The sequence below is a fragment of the Emydura macquarii genome, unplaced genomic scaffold, assembly GCF_026122565.2.
Source record: "Emydura macquarii macquarii isolate MOO-44397 ecotype Brisbane River unplaced genomic scaffold, CSIRO-AGI_Emac_v2 contig_1253, whole genome shotgun sequence".
In the NCBI taxonomy this organism is placed as follows: Eukaryota; Metazoa; Chordata; order Testudines; family Chelidae; genus Emydura; species Emydura macquarii.
The window spans coordinates 88,093,323-88,111,136 of record NW_027131390.1 but is presented as its reverse complement, the minus strand read 5'-3'; the positions used below and the strand labels follow the sequence as shown (position 1 = coordinate 88,111,136).

Genomic DNA, 17,814 nt, shown 5'->3' with positions numbered 1-17,814 from the left:
TAGTCATATACCATAGAGCCGAGTGCAGTATAAAAGTTTAGATATATTGATTACATAGAATCACATCTCACTGCATGTTTTTGGGCTAAAATATATTGTGTGTAAAATGCATACTGATGTGTATGTTCATTTCAACTTTTTGGGTGCTCTGGACTCAGTGGTTTTTGTGAGGGCAGGGATGTTAATGGTTGCAATTTTTTTAAGCTCATTTCTGACCTTGTAGATGGCATGATTATGTGTTTTGGGTTTGATTTCTAAATTTTGGGGCCTAAGTACTGTGTCACTCTAAGAACCACTTCGATGTTAGACAACGTGATGTGCTTAGATTGGCAGCCCAAAGTGCTAAGCTTTGTGCTTTGAATGGACGAGGTAGACTTGTTGGGACAGAATTGGGGAAAGGCAGGTTTTCTCAAAGATGATGACTGATAGCTTCTTCTAAAATTAAAAAATGTTCACCTTTGAAAACATTTTTAGATTGAAAACAATGGTAGTTAAGAGAGTTTTGTTAAAGTTGACCTGCAAAAAAGAGATTTTTGTCTTTTAAGGGGTGAGGGGGATTAAGGGGAGTTGTTTATGATGCAGCTTTATATTGTCTGCTTTGCGATCTTATTTTCTATAAAAATGTTGTTTTGTTTTTTTACTCAGTTAACAAGGATACTAAGGTTCCATCTACATTTAAGAAAATTCAAACCAATATGACAGCATAGAGGTACAAACTCCCAGTGTAGAAATATTGCACCAGTGCACAGTCGCTTTACATCAGTGAAGCTTAATCAGATAACCTACTGAAGTAAGATGCACCATTGTAAACCCTGCTTTGTGCAGCAAGATGCAGGTGTGAATTGCTTTAATGTATACTGGTCCCAAGTATTGCTTGTTCTTACTGGAGGTTTCTTTAGGAAAAAATGCAGTGGGAGCTTTCTAAGCTCTCAAATGAAAAAGCTCATGGTTTTTAAATCTTTAATAAACGGCTGTGTATTTCCCAAATGTTCATCAGAAGATTGAATTAAATAGATGTTAATAAAGAGAATTTTTAGAAGAGTTTAAAATAGGAAGGGATTTTTAATTAGAATTCTCTTGATTGTTAAAGTTTCATTGCCTTGTCTATTAGGATGTCATAATCTCACTAGTTCTTCAGTCTCACATTGTGTTCACTATCAAAAACAAATTAAACAAAAACTGATAATTTTAAACAAGTGGATGTAAAGTAACTATTTAAAAAAACAAATCATGCTGCTGCCTTTATGCATATAATGAAACCAAAAAAGGCACAACATTTCCTGCTATATTATTTAGGAATTCGATGGCATATGTCTTGTTAACACTAATCAGAATAACTGAAATTGAATGGCGTGAGAATTCTAAAATCTAAAATAACATGAGAATTTAACAGTATTGTAAGTATCAGTAGATTTTTAATTAATGCTTTCAATTTTTTGTTTTAATGTACATTACCAACTATAATCATCAGGATGGGTTTTTAGAGAGAGAGAGAGGAAGCTGGGTAACATCTACAGACTGTATCTTTTATAATGAATATCTTGCTTAAAATATCATTTGGACCAGATATATGTGAAAGATTTTGAAAAGATCTAATATTTTGCCAAAATTTCATCTTCCTTCTTTTATAACCCTGTACAGGTTTTCTAACAGCTCTTTATAATAAAATTTCAATGCCATAAAATGGCTTCAGAGATCAGAACATTTTCCTTTTGTACAGTTATTTTATCATGAAGCAATTCTTCATCTAATTAATTTGTTTACTTTCTTTTCATGCAAGTAAAAGAAATGTGTCTTTCAGTGGCAATTCATTGTAGGGTACTAAAATCTATTGTGTTGGTTCTCAGATGTCGTCTTTCCCAAATATTCTGTTAATCAGAGAAAGTGATTGGAATTCTGTACTTGTTGATCCTGGTCCAAACCCCTATGAAGTCAATGTGAATCTTTTCAATTCGTTAGTGGGCTATGAACCAAGCTTATTTACAACAGTGTCAATCTAGAGTAACACAATTAACTTGATTAGAGATACTCTGGATTTATATATAAGTGCAGAATTTGGCCCTCTCTTTCAAGAATAAAAAGCTGAAGCAACTGTGAATTTTTAGCAGCTAAGTTCATAGACTTCTTAAAGGAATTCCTTTAATGACATAGACACACACCAGTTTTTTGTGGGTGTGCATGAAGAGACCCCTACCCTCGTTAGGAGTCTTATTAAACTAAAAGGGTTCCACACAGACACAAGGGCCTACCTGGACAGATCCAATTGCAGGATTTGGGTCCTAGATTGTAACGTTTTCAGGTATGGGACTGTTTCCTCTTATATTTGGACAACATATTTGACATTACCGAGTAATGACCAAAAACTATAAGCTAAGCCAGGTAATATAAAAAGAAAACAGCACCTCAGGAAAATAGAGAGAACTACTTAGTAAAGACATTTCAGTTTGAAAAACACATCAAATCTTCATTTCCATTCATCCTTCTCATCAAACATTTGTGCAGTTTTAAGAAACTCACTTTTTGGTGTCAGGCAGTGCCCAGGAGTCTGGGGCCAGCCTCAAGCCTATAGTGGTCTTTGCATCAACGTGCAAACATAATGTTTCATGTTTACCCAATTGGCAATTAAGCATTTTGCCTTGAATTAGGTTTTGTGATGTATCCAGAGCAGTGTTCATTCTGTCCATGCCGTCTATTAATAAACTACATAAAATGTTCTTTCAGTCATACCAATTCTGACCTGTCTGTGGGTGGTGAAGTTTAGAACCTTAGCCAGCAGAGATTTATATAAGAGATTTGTTCCAGAAATGTTTAAATGTCAAAGAAAATAGCCAGCAATGTATTGTATTCAGATTTTTTTAGATCTGATGTTTTCAGCTGAACAACTGCTTTCTGATGTGCAAAATTTAAATGCACCACCTCTTATACTGGAAACCAATGCAGCAAATGATTCTTCTGCCTCAGTCAAAAAGGATTTTCCACTGAAAATACAAAGGGAAAAATAGTAAACTTTAAATATTTATTAGCTGGTGGAAATAATTTCAATAATATGCACTCTGGTTTCACAAGTACTGTATGCAGTTAATATATCTTGCACTTTTAAGCAAACACAAAAATATCTAGAGGTCCCTACTATTTTGTACACCTTTTATGTGATCTTCTTAAATCTAGATCAATATTTCTCACGCTGGTGTTCCTGACCCAAAAGGGGGTCACAAGACTATTGTGGGGCTCGTCCTGAGCAGCTCTGAAGGCATCACCGCCACCAGTAACAGTGCAGAAATAAAGGTGGCATAGTGGGGGAAGGGTGTCATTTTTTGGAGAGGGTCTTCATAGCCTGAAATATTTTCAAAGGAGGTGCCATTAAAAAAAGTTTGAGAGCCCCTGATCTAGGTGATAGATACATATTCATGCATATTTAAATTATTTTTTCATATTTGAAAGCTAATTGGATTTAGAGACTAATAAATTAAGTATGAGATGTTAATGTATGACCAGTCTGCCCATGAATCTAACTTAAATGTTGTTTATTGTATTACTGTAGCATCTAGGAGCCCTAATCATTGACCCCATTCTGCTAAGTGTATACTAACACACAACAAAAAGATGGTCCCTGCCCCAAGGAGCTCACAATCTAAGCATAAAACAAGACAACTGGTAAATATAGACAGATGGGAGTACAAGTAAAAAATGAGATATTATTAGTGAGCATGATAGGCAGCGGTCGGTGCACATGAATAGCCTAACCTCTGTCAAGTGTTTTGTAGGCATCATGGCAAAGGAGAGTTTTGAGGTGAGATTTGAAGGTGGATAATAAGGTAGCTTTGTTGATGTTTATAGGGAGCAAATTCTAAGATTGATGAATAGCATGGGAGAAAACATGAAAGCGTGCCTGTTACGAAAATTTTAACAAGTGGAGAGTGGAGGATGACATAATGGGCCAAGTGAAGGCAAATATTGACATGTTCAGCTATTTGTTAAATCTTTAGATTTTTAAAAAAATTTAGTTTAGAACATGTATCTTGTTTTTATTTTAATTAAAAATGGCTACTACTTTATAAGAGCAATGGAAAAATCTATGGATAGATCCATCATTGGCTATTAGCCCAGATGATCAGGGACTCAATCCCATGCTCTGGGTGTCCCTAAACCTCTGATTGCCAGAAGCTGGGTCTGGACAATAGGGGATGGATCACTCGATAATTGCTCTCATCTGTCCATTCCCTCTGAAGCATCTGACACTGGCCTCTGTTGGAAGACAGGATACAGGGCTAGATGGACCATTGGTCTGACCTACCATAGGCATTCCTATGTTCTTATCTGCCCACATACCTGCAGAATGTAGCTTTTTTTTTTCTTTTTTTTAAGACTAGTAAAATATCACTAATTGGGCTTGTTTTTCTTATAGGAAGAGTGAATAAATATTTTTTTCTGACTGTAAATTTTATGGTTTCATAAGGCTTACAATAGAGATGTATACTGTATAGTAGATTTCAAGAACAATAGTAACCCCAGAATCTTTTTGATTAATTTGTATTGATTTTCATAAGGAAACAGGCAGTTAAAAGTATAAAAGAGTAAATATGTTTCCAAATACTGTACGCTGCAGGGGATCTCAATAGAATTATGCAATTATGCAGTTTTAAAACATGTCAAAGCTGCAAGACCAGACAAAACCAAACCACACAATCCTACGTAGACATCACATGTTAGTGTGGGGGTAATAGTAATAAAATATCAAAAGATCTACATGAATAGGGAGAGGAGGGAAGGAGGGGGTTGCCAGGGTTGGGGGAATTAAAAAGAGAAATGGTTAGGAGTGCCATTCTTTGAGCCATCTCAACATTTTTATTTAAATGTATCTAGAAACATAGTCCAAATTTCTTCAGATTCATATAACTCCTCTCTGTGGTGATATGCACAGCTTCAGCAGCCAAACCTCAGCTGAAAATTATGTCATAGGTTATTTACTTGCTAATATGAGTTTAACTCCGTCATGAAGACTTTGGTTCTTGAGAGTTCCAATGGCCATTTCACAAAAATGGAAGGGTAGGTTTCTGCCCAGAATAGACAAGTGGTACTCAGACCGGTCGGAATAACCAAGAAGATTTTTAAGAAATTAAATCTGTTTAATCAGAAACCATCAGTTCTCAAATTGTGATCTCTGGAAGCTAAGCAAGGAGTTAACAAAATTCTCAGTTTCTCTTTATTATACTAAAGGTGGGAATACTAAGCCAATGTGGAAACTCGAGCCCTGTACAATGATGAATCACAAAGCAATTGGCTGACCTGTTACAAATTTGAGATGTTTGTAGCTATCAATAAATTAGCAGAAATTAGACAATTTCAACTTTTTACTATAACGACTACTATATTTTACAAAAACATGCTTATTTTAAAAGAAAATGGTAAAAGACCATTTAATGTTAAGGCTATTACAAAAGAAGGAAAAATTGGTAAACCATCATCCTCATAACATCTGCTGTTAGGGGTTACAGTCTCCAGCAGTTTTAAATTTTATTTTGAAAACAAGTTATTTTCCACAACTTTTGTATGTATCTAACTTTCCAGTGATGAAAGCCTACCCATTAACATTTTTTATCAGCTTTTGCTATACTTATTCTTGTTGAAGAGTATGTTTAACTCCATGACTATCTCTGAGACTAGATACTCGATCCTTCAAGATGCTGAGCATTCTGGACCTAATCCAGCATAGATGCACTTCAAGGGGTACATCATTTTTAGCACAGGCATAATCCTGTAAATACTTAGGTGCTTTGCAGGATTGGAGCCAGAGTGCTCAGCAACTTACAGGATCAAGTCAATTGTCCCATTAATATCAGGGGGAATACTTGCAACATAAAGTGCTAATCATTAAGTGAGGATGTTGGAATCTGACATTTGTTAGAAGTGGGAAAAATTTGGTGGGTTGGATTCTGTCATCTGCTACCCTCTGCAACCTGCTCCCTGTAGCTATGTCTGAGCACTGCTCACACATAGTAGATAAGTACTTGTAAACAGGAGGACCTGTGTTGCCAAAAAGAGAACATAAGATGATAGGTTTCCCATGTTGTCCTCAAATGCAATAAATTGACAAAAGAATGTACTCCTTTTGGCAGTTGAGAAAAGGTCCAAGATGATGGTTTGATTTCTGATCCATTTAGGTTCATAAGGCTTTTGGGGTCATGTGTCTGGAATGGAAAATAAAATGACTACACATCTCTTATATTTTGCTGTGCATTTTTTTTCCGTGGATGATTCGTGATGGTAGAGACTGGTCTTTGTATAAGCAGAAAAGTTTGTGTTTAACCTTTTAATAATGTTTTGTAAACTAGAACTTTTTTCCATTTGAAGTGCTTTTCAACCTTTAGTTTGATTCTGTCATTTTCCATAAAACCAAATGGACATCTTAACATACATTTCTGTTGTAATGAAACTTACAAATAAACATCTTCATATATTTCTGTTCATTGGGTCTAGGATGTGAGGAGTATGACATCAAAAGAAAGCTTGTTTAAAAAAAAAATTCCTGATGAGGAATCAGAATCCAGTACATCAAATGTTCTTTTGTGTCCATCGGCAATGCTTCCCAGAGTCTTTATCTTATGTTAAGAGATCTCTTGAAGCAATGAGTATCTTTAATCATTTTGCATATTTGGTTTTTCTCCCATATTTGCCCTAATTGCTATGCTTGTAGAAGTATTTCTGTAGCAAATAAAATAATATTTAAGACAAAGAAATAGGCTGGCTGACAAAATATTTTACTTAGTTGAAATTTTTAAACTTCTATCTGCATCTGTCTAGATAGGACAGGTTACATCTTTTTCCCCTCCTCTCTTACCTAGCCACACAACAGAACTCATCCTTTCCTAGCCTTAAACAATAAAATAAATGAGATGCATGAAACTTGGACATCTCTAAAAGAGAGAGTTGGATTTCAGTCTAATAGAAATGGTCGGTTGGATAGCTATGGTAGAGGAGTTGAATGATAACTAGCATATTGTTGAGTCTAAAACTGCTGCTTGTAAAGATGATCAGGAAAATATGTCCTTCATGGATTCTGTCTAATTTCCACAATATTGACAAAAGGCTAGAATCTGTTGAAAACAAAGAATGCGCTAAAAATATTTATTTTCTGGTCTTTTGGGGCACAGGTCCATAGGGTTTGTAAGTAAGGTCTTCTCTAAACTTTGGGATGTTAACACAGAAAAACAAACAATATTATGGAAAGTATGGGCTTTGAGAATTCTCCTTAAACTATCAGTTGGCGAGAATAAAATGGAGGGCACTGTTATAATTGTTATGGGCCTATATGTCGGGGAAGGATAGACTGCTAAAGTTACTAATCAGAAATGACATTATCTATAATTTACTTGTCTTGATTTTAGCCATGGAACTGAAAGCCAAAAAAAAAAAAAAGAATGATAGTCTGTTAATCAAAAAACTATTGAAGGCAGAAACATGTAACAGGCAAAATAGAGAGTGTTTTTCCATGGTAGTTGAAGTATTGTAGGATGATGGTTTATAAGACTCAACTTCTTGAGAAGATGAAGGCTGAGTTTCAGTTTAAAGAGCTCTGACAGGGAAGCCCCAAACAGTTGATTGTTTGTTTGCAAAATAGCTTTCAGGAAGAAGTAAAAAACAAACAAACAAACAAAGATCCTTATAAAGTGCAGTTGAAATCTGAAAAGTGACTGTAAAAAATGGAAGGGCAGAGTAACTATTCTTTTTGTCCTTCAGTTATGTAATATGAAATTGGTTCTGTTTCTTTGTTTTTTTCCATCTGCCACCACTGCAAACTCATCCTGGGATGTAAATGTCAAGAAGTGTCTTTCTGGTTCTCGCACAATCATTAGTTGTTGTGACTGGGGAAAAAAAATCAGAACTTGGGTTTACAAGTCTGTTGATGATACCAGAGCCAGAATAGAATGCATAGCTTTATTCTGTATACTAACAGAGGTAAAAGGTAGCAAAAGTTTATTAGCATCAACAAAAGTAAGTAGATACAGAGACCAAAGGAAACAAATCTGTTAATTAAATAGTTGCCATTTTTATGCTTCTGCTTTTCTGTTCATAATTACACTTTAAACACTCACTACTTTTATCATTATGTAATATTCAGCAACACTTTGGATCAGGGAGATCACTCATTCTGAGCTTCTACCACCAGTATTCTATGTCCTTTACTGACTACCTTGCCGTATGCCTCACTGTGAAGTTCAAGGTGTTGGTGTTGACCTTAAATGACTTGAGACACTTACTTTGAGTATCTTCTTCCATTGATTCCATCACAGTAGTTACAGTCTGCTGGGACAATGCCACTTTCAGTTCCTGGACTGGAACTTTCACTCTATCCTCTGGAATTTTCACCCATTGACAGCTCATCAGCATCTGAGTGTGTCAAGCCTCAAGGCACCGTGCAAGGCTAACTTGTTTGTTGACATTTTGATTGAAAAAAATAGGTTACCATAATCACAGTAAGATATGGATATTTAACACATTGAGTCTTTGTTTTGAAGATGCTAGTATGGCATTTAGTAATTTTGTACATGGATTTTTATTTATGTGAAGTCCAGGGTAGTGGGCACCTTGTATAAACTATTTAAAATATTGGATATCATACAACACAGTTAAAAATGTGAGGACCTTACATCTGGTAATTATAAAAAATGAGTTTTCTAACGTAATGTTCACTTCAGTGTTTCAGAAGTTGCAGGGGTAATTTACTCTACTTAGCTGTAAGTGAAATACTTGGTGATATATTTTTCTTGGTTTAAATTTAGGATTTGAATTTTTGTTCTTGAGGTGAAAAGTAAGTTTACTGCAACTCACTAATGATTTTCATGTTTCTCTCTCATTCTAAAAGTTGCCCAGTGCCAAAGTCTGAGGCGTAGTGTTCACTGGTGTTTGTGGTGTGAAAGTGCTCCATTCTGCTTACATCTTGTTGAATTTTTCTACTGTAATACTATTAGGAGTAAAGTAGTGATTAGAAGCCCCCACTGAAATTGGGGCCCTAGTGTTCTAGGTAGTGTACAAACAGAGTGAGAAAGTCCTTGCCTAAAAGAGTTTTCTGACCAAATATATAAACCAGACAAAGGGTGGGAGGGGAAACAGGTACAGAAAGGTGAGGTGACTTGCCAACAGGTCACATAGCAAGTCAGTTTCAGAATCAGGAATAGAATCGAGGTTTCCCAACTCTCAATCCAATGCCTTTATCTGTCCATGACTAGACTGTCATACCTCCTCACTCACTGTGGTGATCAGAGAATTCGAAGTTAATTTATTTCTCTATTTCAGACATTTCTTTTGGTGCCATATAGGAGTCAAGTTGCAGAATTACTATTCCTGAAAATATATTTTTGCCTATGGTTTCAATAGTCTTTCAGGTTTATCTGCCAATATGGGTTTTTATACCTCTGTCAAATGACCTGTTGTATATCCATATGCCATTGATAAACTTGTCTGTTTTGTTTATTTGTGGGGCTGTCTAATGATAAAAAGTATATGTAATGTATTATGGTGAAGCAGAGATTTTGTTTTTAAGCTATAACTATAACAAATCTCATTCTTACTATTTTTGTTGTATTTTTCATGTAGGCAAGAAAGAATTGTCACTAAATGTACTTTTTTTAAAAAAAGCTAAACGCAGTGCTTTTTTTCCTACAAGCAGTAGAAATATAGATTTAGAGTAATTGGAATATATATATATATATATATATATATATAATAAACAGTTCTCCTTTGATACTTTGTGGGCAGAGAGTCTATTTGAAAACTTCATCTTCAGAAACTGATGGAACCAGTTCCATTTTGGAACCCTTTAAAAGAAAGTTATTTAGCACCTAATCTTGCACCACTGAAGTTACTAGGAACCTTACCATCAGCTTCACTGAGTACAGCATAAAACCCTCATTTATTGACTTTTTATTGAAGATGGGGAAAAAAGCTGGCAGTACAGACAAAACAATACAGCAAAATTGAGTAGTATAGCATATCAGTTATAGGAGGCATGCTATAAAGATTTTGAATTTTTGTCCTAGTTGCCTTAATCACTGCGGCTCTGATCCTGCAATGGGTGTCCTGTGGGTAGTTTATGGGGGGCTCCTGTTAACATAATGAATGGAGCCTCGCACAGATGCAGCTGTCCATCCACAAGCTACACATTGCAATAATATGCTCCAATCCTGCAAGAACAAATACTATCTATAGAAATATGGTTGACCACATTAAAAGAATTAAAGATAAATGAAACTATTTACTGCCTGTGTTAGACTGACAACTGAACTATTGACCTGATCATGCTCCCTTGAAGTCAGTTGAGTGTCTTTCCACTGGCATTTTAACATATAAATTAAATTCTAGGTGAATCAACATTTCATGCACCACCATAGTTTGAAAATTTTAATTCACTTTCTGACATGTAAATATATGTGGGTACGGAAAATTCTATCCATTATCATAAATTAAGCCACATTTTATTTATTTTTGAGAGAGAACAAATACTAGCAAGTGGCATTTTATGATTAGATTTGCTTTTTAACTAAGTTATCTCTTAAAACTGCAACTTGTAATTTCAGGGATTCTCTTCACAAAGTTATCTTTAAATACTTTTAATTCTCCAAAGTTGTACGGGATATAGTATAATTTTCTTTCTGTATTCATTTATGACATCCAATCTGTATATTCAGTATTGCTTTATGTAATCTTTAACATATTAGGTTGTTATTTTAATGACGATGTTGCTTTGGGAGCCATAACTATAGATTTCCTGGACTTGGTGCATTTAAAATCTTAACCATAATATTTTATTAATATAGTTAAAGGATTAAAATAAAAGCATATGTATTATAAGTTAACAGCATTATTCGTTTTTGTGCTTGTTTTTTTTAAAAGAGCCCAATTATGCTAAAATCAATCTGATTTATGTACTGTTTGTTTTTAGATTGTGCCTAAGAATGTTGGTTATTGGATGTATAAGTGTTGAAGAACTTAGTGTTTACAGACAAAATCTTTGAAATCTGGTTTTTTAGACATCAAAGGTAGGTAAACGTTTGTCTATATTTAAATACATGTATACAAACTAAAATGTTACATTTGTTTTTATCTGAAATCTGTCCTAAAAGGAACAGTATCAAAAGTTAGGAAACCCAATTCAACTCTTCAGAAGTCTGAATGTCTATTATAAGGATAATCATCATAGTGTTAATAAGAAAGCACAACTTTCTTTTTACTTAGGTTATAAAAATAGGAACCTTTATTCAACTAGCTTTCTCTCTCTCTCGTTTTCTATAGCCCCCATCACCACACTACACTATGCGTAGTACTGTTCATACCCAGAAAATGTCATGTTTTGGAATATAAATAGCAAGCAGAGATGCTTTTGGAGGATTAGAGTTTATGTCGAAAAGAAGTGGTAAACAACATATAAGATTTTTAAAAGTGTTACCTTTTATTAGATTATTTTTAAATAGAATTTTAAATGTGTGACTCATTTTAATGGATTTTAATTGGAGTTATGCCTCTAAAACCCAGCATGTGCTTTGTTTTTAATATATGTCTTTATTTTGAAGTGCATAGACTCTGGCCACCAAAACAAATGTCAGACATTCAGGAGACTTATGTTTGGGATTTTCTATCCATTATACTTATTGGTAAATTGAATAAGTAATGAAAACTTGAGATACTGTTGTAACATGAAAAATTAATCTATTTATAGTTAACTTAATAAAACGAGATCTGACATTTTATTGTCCCCCTACCCCACCTCCCTTGCCTTTTTGGTTAAATTAAATCTGAGACAAAATATGGAATTCATTGATGACTGTATTGGAAACGTTTGATTATCAGTACAACTGATCAATAAGCAAAGTAATCAAGAAATAATTTTGTAATATAATAAACTCCTGGCAAGCCAGTTTAATTCGATTGCAACTGAATTTATGTATTGTTCTGTCTGTTAGATGGCTCCAAAAATGATGTGCAGCTTGTTGTTAACTTATTTAATTGATATATTTAGGTTCAGGTTTTTCAGAAATGGGCATGTAAATTTATGCTCCTAAATCCTTATTTAATTCCTAAATAAATTACCTAATTTTTATAAGTGCTTACCATGCAATAGCTCTCAGTGGAATGAGTTTTTATTAAAAAATAAAATACGTTTTCCAAAACTCTTTCCAGTGATGGTCAGGAGTAGAGCATCTCCCAAAATCTCTCATTGGAAAACAAATGAAGGAAACATACTTCCTATTATTCCAAATCACAGAGGGCAGGTGGACACTTACCTTGAAATTTGGTGGTAGTCAACAGAAGTTACACAATCTATGCAGAGTAGCTTGTGTAACTCCCGTCAACTTCATAACTCCTCTTCTATGTGGCGTCTTCATTGCGCTATGCTGACGGGAAGTGCGTTCCCATCGATGCAGCGTTATGCCACTTGAGGGGATGATTTTAATGCATTGACTTCCAGATTGATTGAGCGGGTCTTCACTGACCGCTCATTCGATCTGGATAGATCAATCTGATGGCAGCAAATTTGCCGCTGTCAGTGAAGACATATCCAGAGTGTATATTTGAAGAGTGAGGGGACAGAAGAATGAAAGGATACAAAAGTATTTTTATTTACAAGTATTAAAGACCTAGTTCAGTGCTTTCCATGAAAATGAAGTTCTTATTTGAAAATGAAACTTGTAAAAGTAATACCTTCTTATTTAGCAGATTTTTCTCCTTGTGACATTTTACTCAGTCATATATGTTTGCTTCAGTGACAAAAATACCTTAATATTGTTGGCCCTGCAGCACCACCCCAGCTTTGGAACAGTGAATTGGATTCTTTTCTGGATCATGTATCAACCCAATTGTTAACTAAGTTCCAATTTCAGGCCTGCTTATGCAACCTCTTTATCTTCAAATTATACACTTCCTTTCATTTGTGCTAAATGTAATGTAATGGCAACAGGTATAACTGAGGGCATAATATGAAGATAGTAGAGCCCTAGAATCTGAAAGAGAATTTGGCCTTTAGAATCTTCAATGGTGAGGATATGTAAATGAGAAAGAACACAACTCAACTTTCAGAATACAGGCTGACTCAGCACTGCACTGAGACAGAAGAAACCTCTATTATTGCTTGTAAACTGAGAAAATTGATATGGAAGTCATTGAGACTATATAATTTTCTTTAGAAAGTCAATTTTCAGAGTAGAGCTGCATGTTAGGGAGTGAGGGTTAGTTGCCTATAGTTCAAAAATATGATTTGCCCAGGAGATCTTCCAATGTCAATGAAATGTTCCTGTACATGTCCCAAAATATTTTCAGGTATGGGACTGACCTACACCCATTTTTCCTCCCATTTATTCTCCCTATTTTCCTCAGAAGTCCTATATCTCTCTTCATCAGAACGGTTGCAATGTGAAGCAGTCCCTGCCTACTACAGGAGCTTAGCTGGCTGTCTCTCCATTGCTTCCAACCTCTGCTTGCCCACAGAAGTAGGGACCAAGTGAACAGCCATTGTTTTTATAGTTAGTATATTATTGTGCTAGCAGAAGATTCCTTAGCTAGACCCTCTATGTGGTCCATGTGAATGTTACAGTTGCAAGTTTTAGGACTTTTTGTTTTTATTTTTATTTTTTGAAATTTTTTAAAAAATATATCTGTTTTGGGTCTTTCCCATCCATACTCTGTGCATATGTAGGATGGAGGATGTTTTTGGTTTTGTTTTAAAGTGCACATTATTAGGCTGTGCAAGATGTATTACAATACCAAAATCCTAAAAAATGAACTTGACAGTGTGTAGCTTAGTTCTTGGACTCTTTTTCTTGATGGCGGAATAAAAGTAACAAAAGTAACTGGTCTATTGCGTAGTTTTTTCTTTCAGGTAGTACATTTCAGACTACAAATAAGTGTATGGTAACGACCAAAACTTATTTCCTGTTTTGCATCTTCTGTGGTAGCTCTCCATTCCTTGTAAATATGTCTTTCCTATACTGTAATTTCTGTTCTTGTTCATTTATTTTATTTGAAAAACTTTTACTTAAAAAAAAGAAAAAAGAAAAAAAAAAGTACCTTAAAAGAATAAAACCAGTTTAAGTGGCATTTCTGGTTAACTTATACATACTTTATAGATCATATTTTTTAAAGTCTTCTATAGATGGTAATTAGGATTTAATTTATAGAATGTTTTTTGTTTAATTGAATGTATAATGAAACCTTGAAACTACACGTTTGTTACTTCAATTCCTCTTACCAGTCTTCAGGTATCTGTCTGACATTTAATACGTTTTCCATCATTTCAGTAAGTATTTGTATAGATTGTTAAAGCCTGTTAATAGTTTCTGTTATCAGGGCGGTCCTGTATGGTATTCTAAACGAGATTACATTGCAGGAATCGTCTCTACTTCTGAAAGGATTGTGCATTTGGGTAAATGCTTCAGATTTCTATCTGATAACCATGTATTTCGGGATCAGAAATTGTACCATCCTGTAAAATAAATAGGACTAAATTGTTTCCATTTTTGAAACTTTTAGAATTTGTATATTGTTTTCCTATTTTCTAAGTAAAGCAGTTTACACACAAACATTTCAAGAGGCATTTTGTGTTTGTTGAATATTTTATTATCAGTACATAGCAAATGTGCTGAATGATTTCCTTGCCTTCCATAATAATGAGGCTATATAGTGCTTTCCATGTTGAAACACTGGGTCACATTTATGTTTGGTATAACTCCACTTAAATCCAGTCCCTCCCTAAAACATACCTCTATAGTGATATTTACAAATCACTACTCTCTGGCATTGGTTAGGCAAGTGGCAAGCTGAAACTTCTGTTTCTATGCAATACTGGTTTTTGTTTGATACGTCATCCTCCAAGCTTCACATTTATCTCATCTACCTGTTGTGTCCTGTCTGATGCCTAGATTGCAAGTGCTCTGGGCCAGGATTTTCATCTTAGTTGCTTGTTTGTACAATATTTAGCACAATGGGGCCCTGATCATTGCCTGAGATTTATAGACACTACTGTAGTAGAAATAATAATACTTCTGTGTGTTGCCATGTGAATTTAGCTTATTAACTAATTCATGCCCCCCTCTGTATAAGAGAGACTTTTACTATCCTCATTTTACAGAACAGTTTATCAAAGAGTTCGTAGCTTTTCTAAGGCCATTTAGTATGTCTGTTTCAGAACAAAGATTTTGCCTTAGAAGTTCCTGCCATATAGTCGTGTGCTCAAATAAAAACCTCTCCTTTCTTATGGTAGATAAGCTGACCATAATTTATTTTATACCAATTTGCATTTGTTTTAAATATGAATACACAAATGCTCTTGTACCTATTATTTATTGAGTTGTAAGCAAACATTATTTTTAGCTTGCATTTCTGCAGTATTTTATATTTTAGGCAATAATTGAATAATACTTTTAGTGCTGTAGTCTTTTCTTTGTTTTCTAGAACTTGTTTTGTACTAAGATGTTTCTAATTCTGATGTGATCTTTTCAGTGGCAATGCAAGACCAGTCAATGCAACCCACTGAAAACTGATCTATGTAGTAAAAAGCTTGTCCAGCCAGTAGAACTAATTTTCTTCTTTTTACACATTCGGGCAGCAGTGATCTGACTGCTGAGAGGAGATCTCATTCTTCAGATCTTTGTTTGATTCATCAAGCAACGTAAAATTGTGAATTTTGGATCTTAGTAGTGAGCCTAGACCCAGGCTGATAAAGCATCAGGGCTGGGACTCAAATAGGCCCATAGCACAGTGGCCCAAATCTGGATTACTATAAAATTAGTACTATTGGAAGGGTATGCAGTGTGTTTGTGTCTTAAATATCTGTCCTAGTTAAGTAACATTTTTCTTATAAGTTTTTCAGCTTCTTGGTTCTTTGCCCAAGTTTAACTGTAAAGGTGCTCAATGCCACCTAATATCATTCACCTCTGTTGCCATATGTAAAAGGGTATAATATACATCTGAGCCAAATAAACCCCTTAATTTGTTAAATCCTGGATCCACGTGGGCAGCCTCAGCTCAATCCTTCAAACCTTCAACTCTGCTAGATTAAAGCAGACAAGAAATGGTTAAAGGGTTTGGAACGCACACTGAACTTCATGACTTATCAAGCCCAGCTGCCAAATGTAAAAGAAGGAAATATACACTGGCAATCTGGTTGGACAGAGACCAAGCTAAGGAAGGAGAGAAGGTAGCACTTCCATTTGAACCCCACTTTGGAGAGCGTTTTATTTAAAAGATGTTGGATAAACCCTTCAGTGGGAGGATATTTGTATGAGCTGTTCCTGCACCCCAGCAAAAGACAGGAAATTTTTTTGGCCTGTTTATTTTGGCAAGGGAATCCTTAGAATGTGTTTTGCTTGCTTGGGTATAGACTGCTCATATCTTTGGGGAGTGAGATCTAACCTTGTGATATATTTTTCATTTGGATCGAGAAAAAACCTCTGATCTGAAAGTCTGGGAGAGGAAAGACACTTCCTTTTATAGTGTGAACGTTTTGCCGGTTATTTATTTCCTTTAAATTTTAATATACAAATGGCCAAGCATCACTAAATGTTTCAGCCTAAAGCTGGATAGAATTTTGCTTTTATTTTCCTCTTCTGTACATTACTTTTGTGAATCTGGTATCTTCAAATACTGAAGCGATGAGCGTCTTTTAAAATGTATAATGAACAGTAATGATAATAACATGATGATTTAAGCACGGAGTGTTCAGCATTGTGTGTCCATTTAGACACAAACACTGTCCTGCTCCAGGGAGCTAAGTAATTTAATTTAGATCTGTACAATGTAGTGCACCTGTAATGCTTTGGATGATAGTACAGTGGTGGTATCTAGGAGGTGGCATTTCTGAAAGGCTTCCTAACTAATAGAGAGTTTGCTTGTGAAGGTTGAGAGAGAAACCACTTCTCCCTTCTGTTTTGGATATCTATAGGTTACTAAATCTTGTTTTTATAAAATCAGTCCTCTAATGCTCCATATTTTTATCACATACTGGCATAAGCACAAACTTCAGCACCAGGGAAGTTTTCCTCCAGCTCTGTTAACTATCCTGTTCAACAAGCGTATGAAATAGAAGGCTCTTTCTCCATAATGTAGGTGGATTCTTTCAGTGTTGTCTGTTTTTGTTGTAACCCAGAAAAGCCTCTGAGTTTTTTAAGAGAGTCTGTGGACACATTATAAGATGTTAGACTCACAATGAGCAGATTATTTGCTTTTGAATAAGCATAGCCTTTAAAATATGCTCTAGTTTACCTGCCTTGCTTCATGTAGTTGAATTGCTTGTTGCTTATGTTGTGTTAAAAATCAACAAACATAAATGCAGTTTATTACATAAAATCAAATAAAATAAAACTTTTGAGGAAAATCATTCTCCAGATTTTTTTAACCTTTTCTACAGTGATGCACAAAAAAATTCCTGAAAAATGTGTATTAGGGAGAAAGAGTGTGGGTTTGTTTTGTTTTTCGGTGTGCATGCAGCACTCTTAATGTGAGCATTCTGGGTTGTTAGTTGTGTACATTGAGATGACACACTTTCTTTTCTTATGTTCTCTGTTTGTTAGATCTGGTTTACTTAAGGTGTTCAGAGCCTTAATTAACATCATGACTGCTTTAACAGAAATGACTGCTTTTTAGAAATCACATAGAAGAGGAGAAAAACTTGTAGAAATTAAGGTTGCTTTGTGCAAAGTAGAGTACTGTGTGACACTCCATGTCTAATTTGTGTTTTTTTTCTGGTAATTTTCTTAACCTCCAGTTTTCTTATTTCTTTAGCAATCAGTGTTACTTCTATTTCTTTATTGACCAGTGAGGGTCACC

At 34.9% G+C, this 17,814-nt stretch overlaps 1 protein-coding gene across 4 annotated transcripts in view; it reads left to right on the top strand.

The window, feature by feature from the left end:
* The window catches only part of MBD5 (methyl-CpG binding domain protein 5), a 218,134-nt gene that overhangs the window by 55,570 nt on the left and 144,750 nt on the right, over positions 1 to 17,814 (top strand). For all 4 annotated transcript variants that reach the window (XM_067549487.1, XM_067549486.1, XM_067549489.1 and 1 more), the window contains exon 2: positions 10,940 to 11,036. The gene's annotated coding sequence lies outside the window, so the exon portion shown is untranslated. The remainder of the gene's footprint in view (positions 1 to 10,939; positions 11,037 to 17,814) is intronic.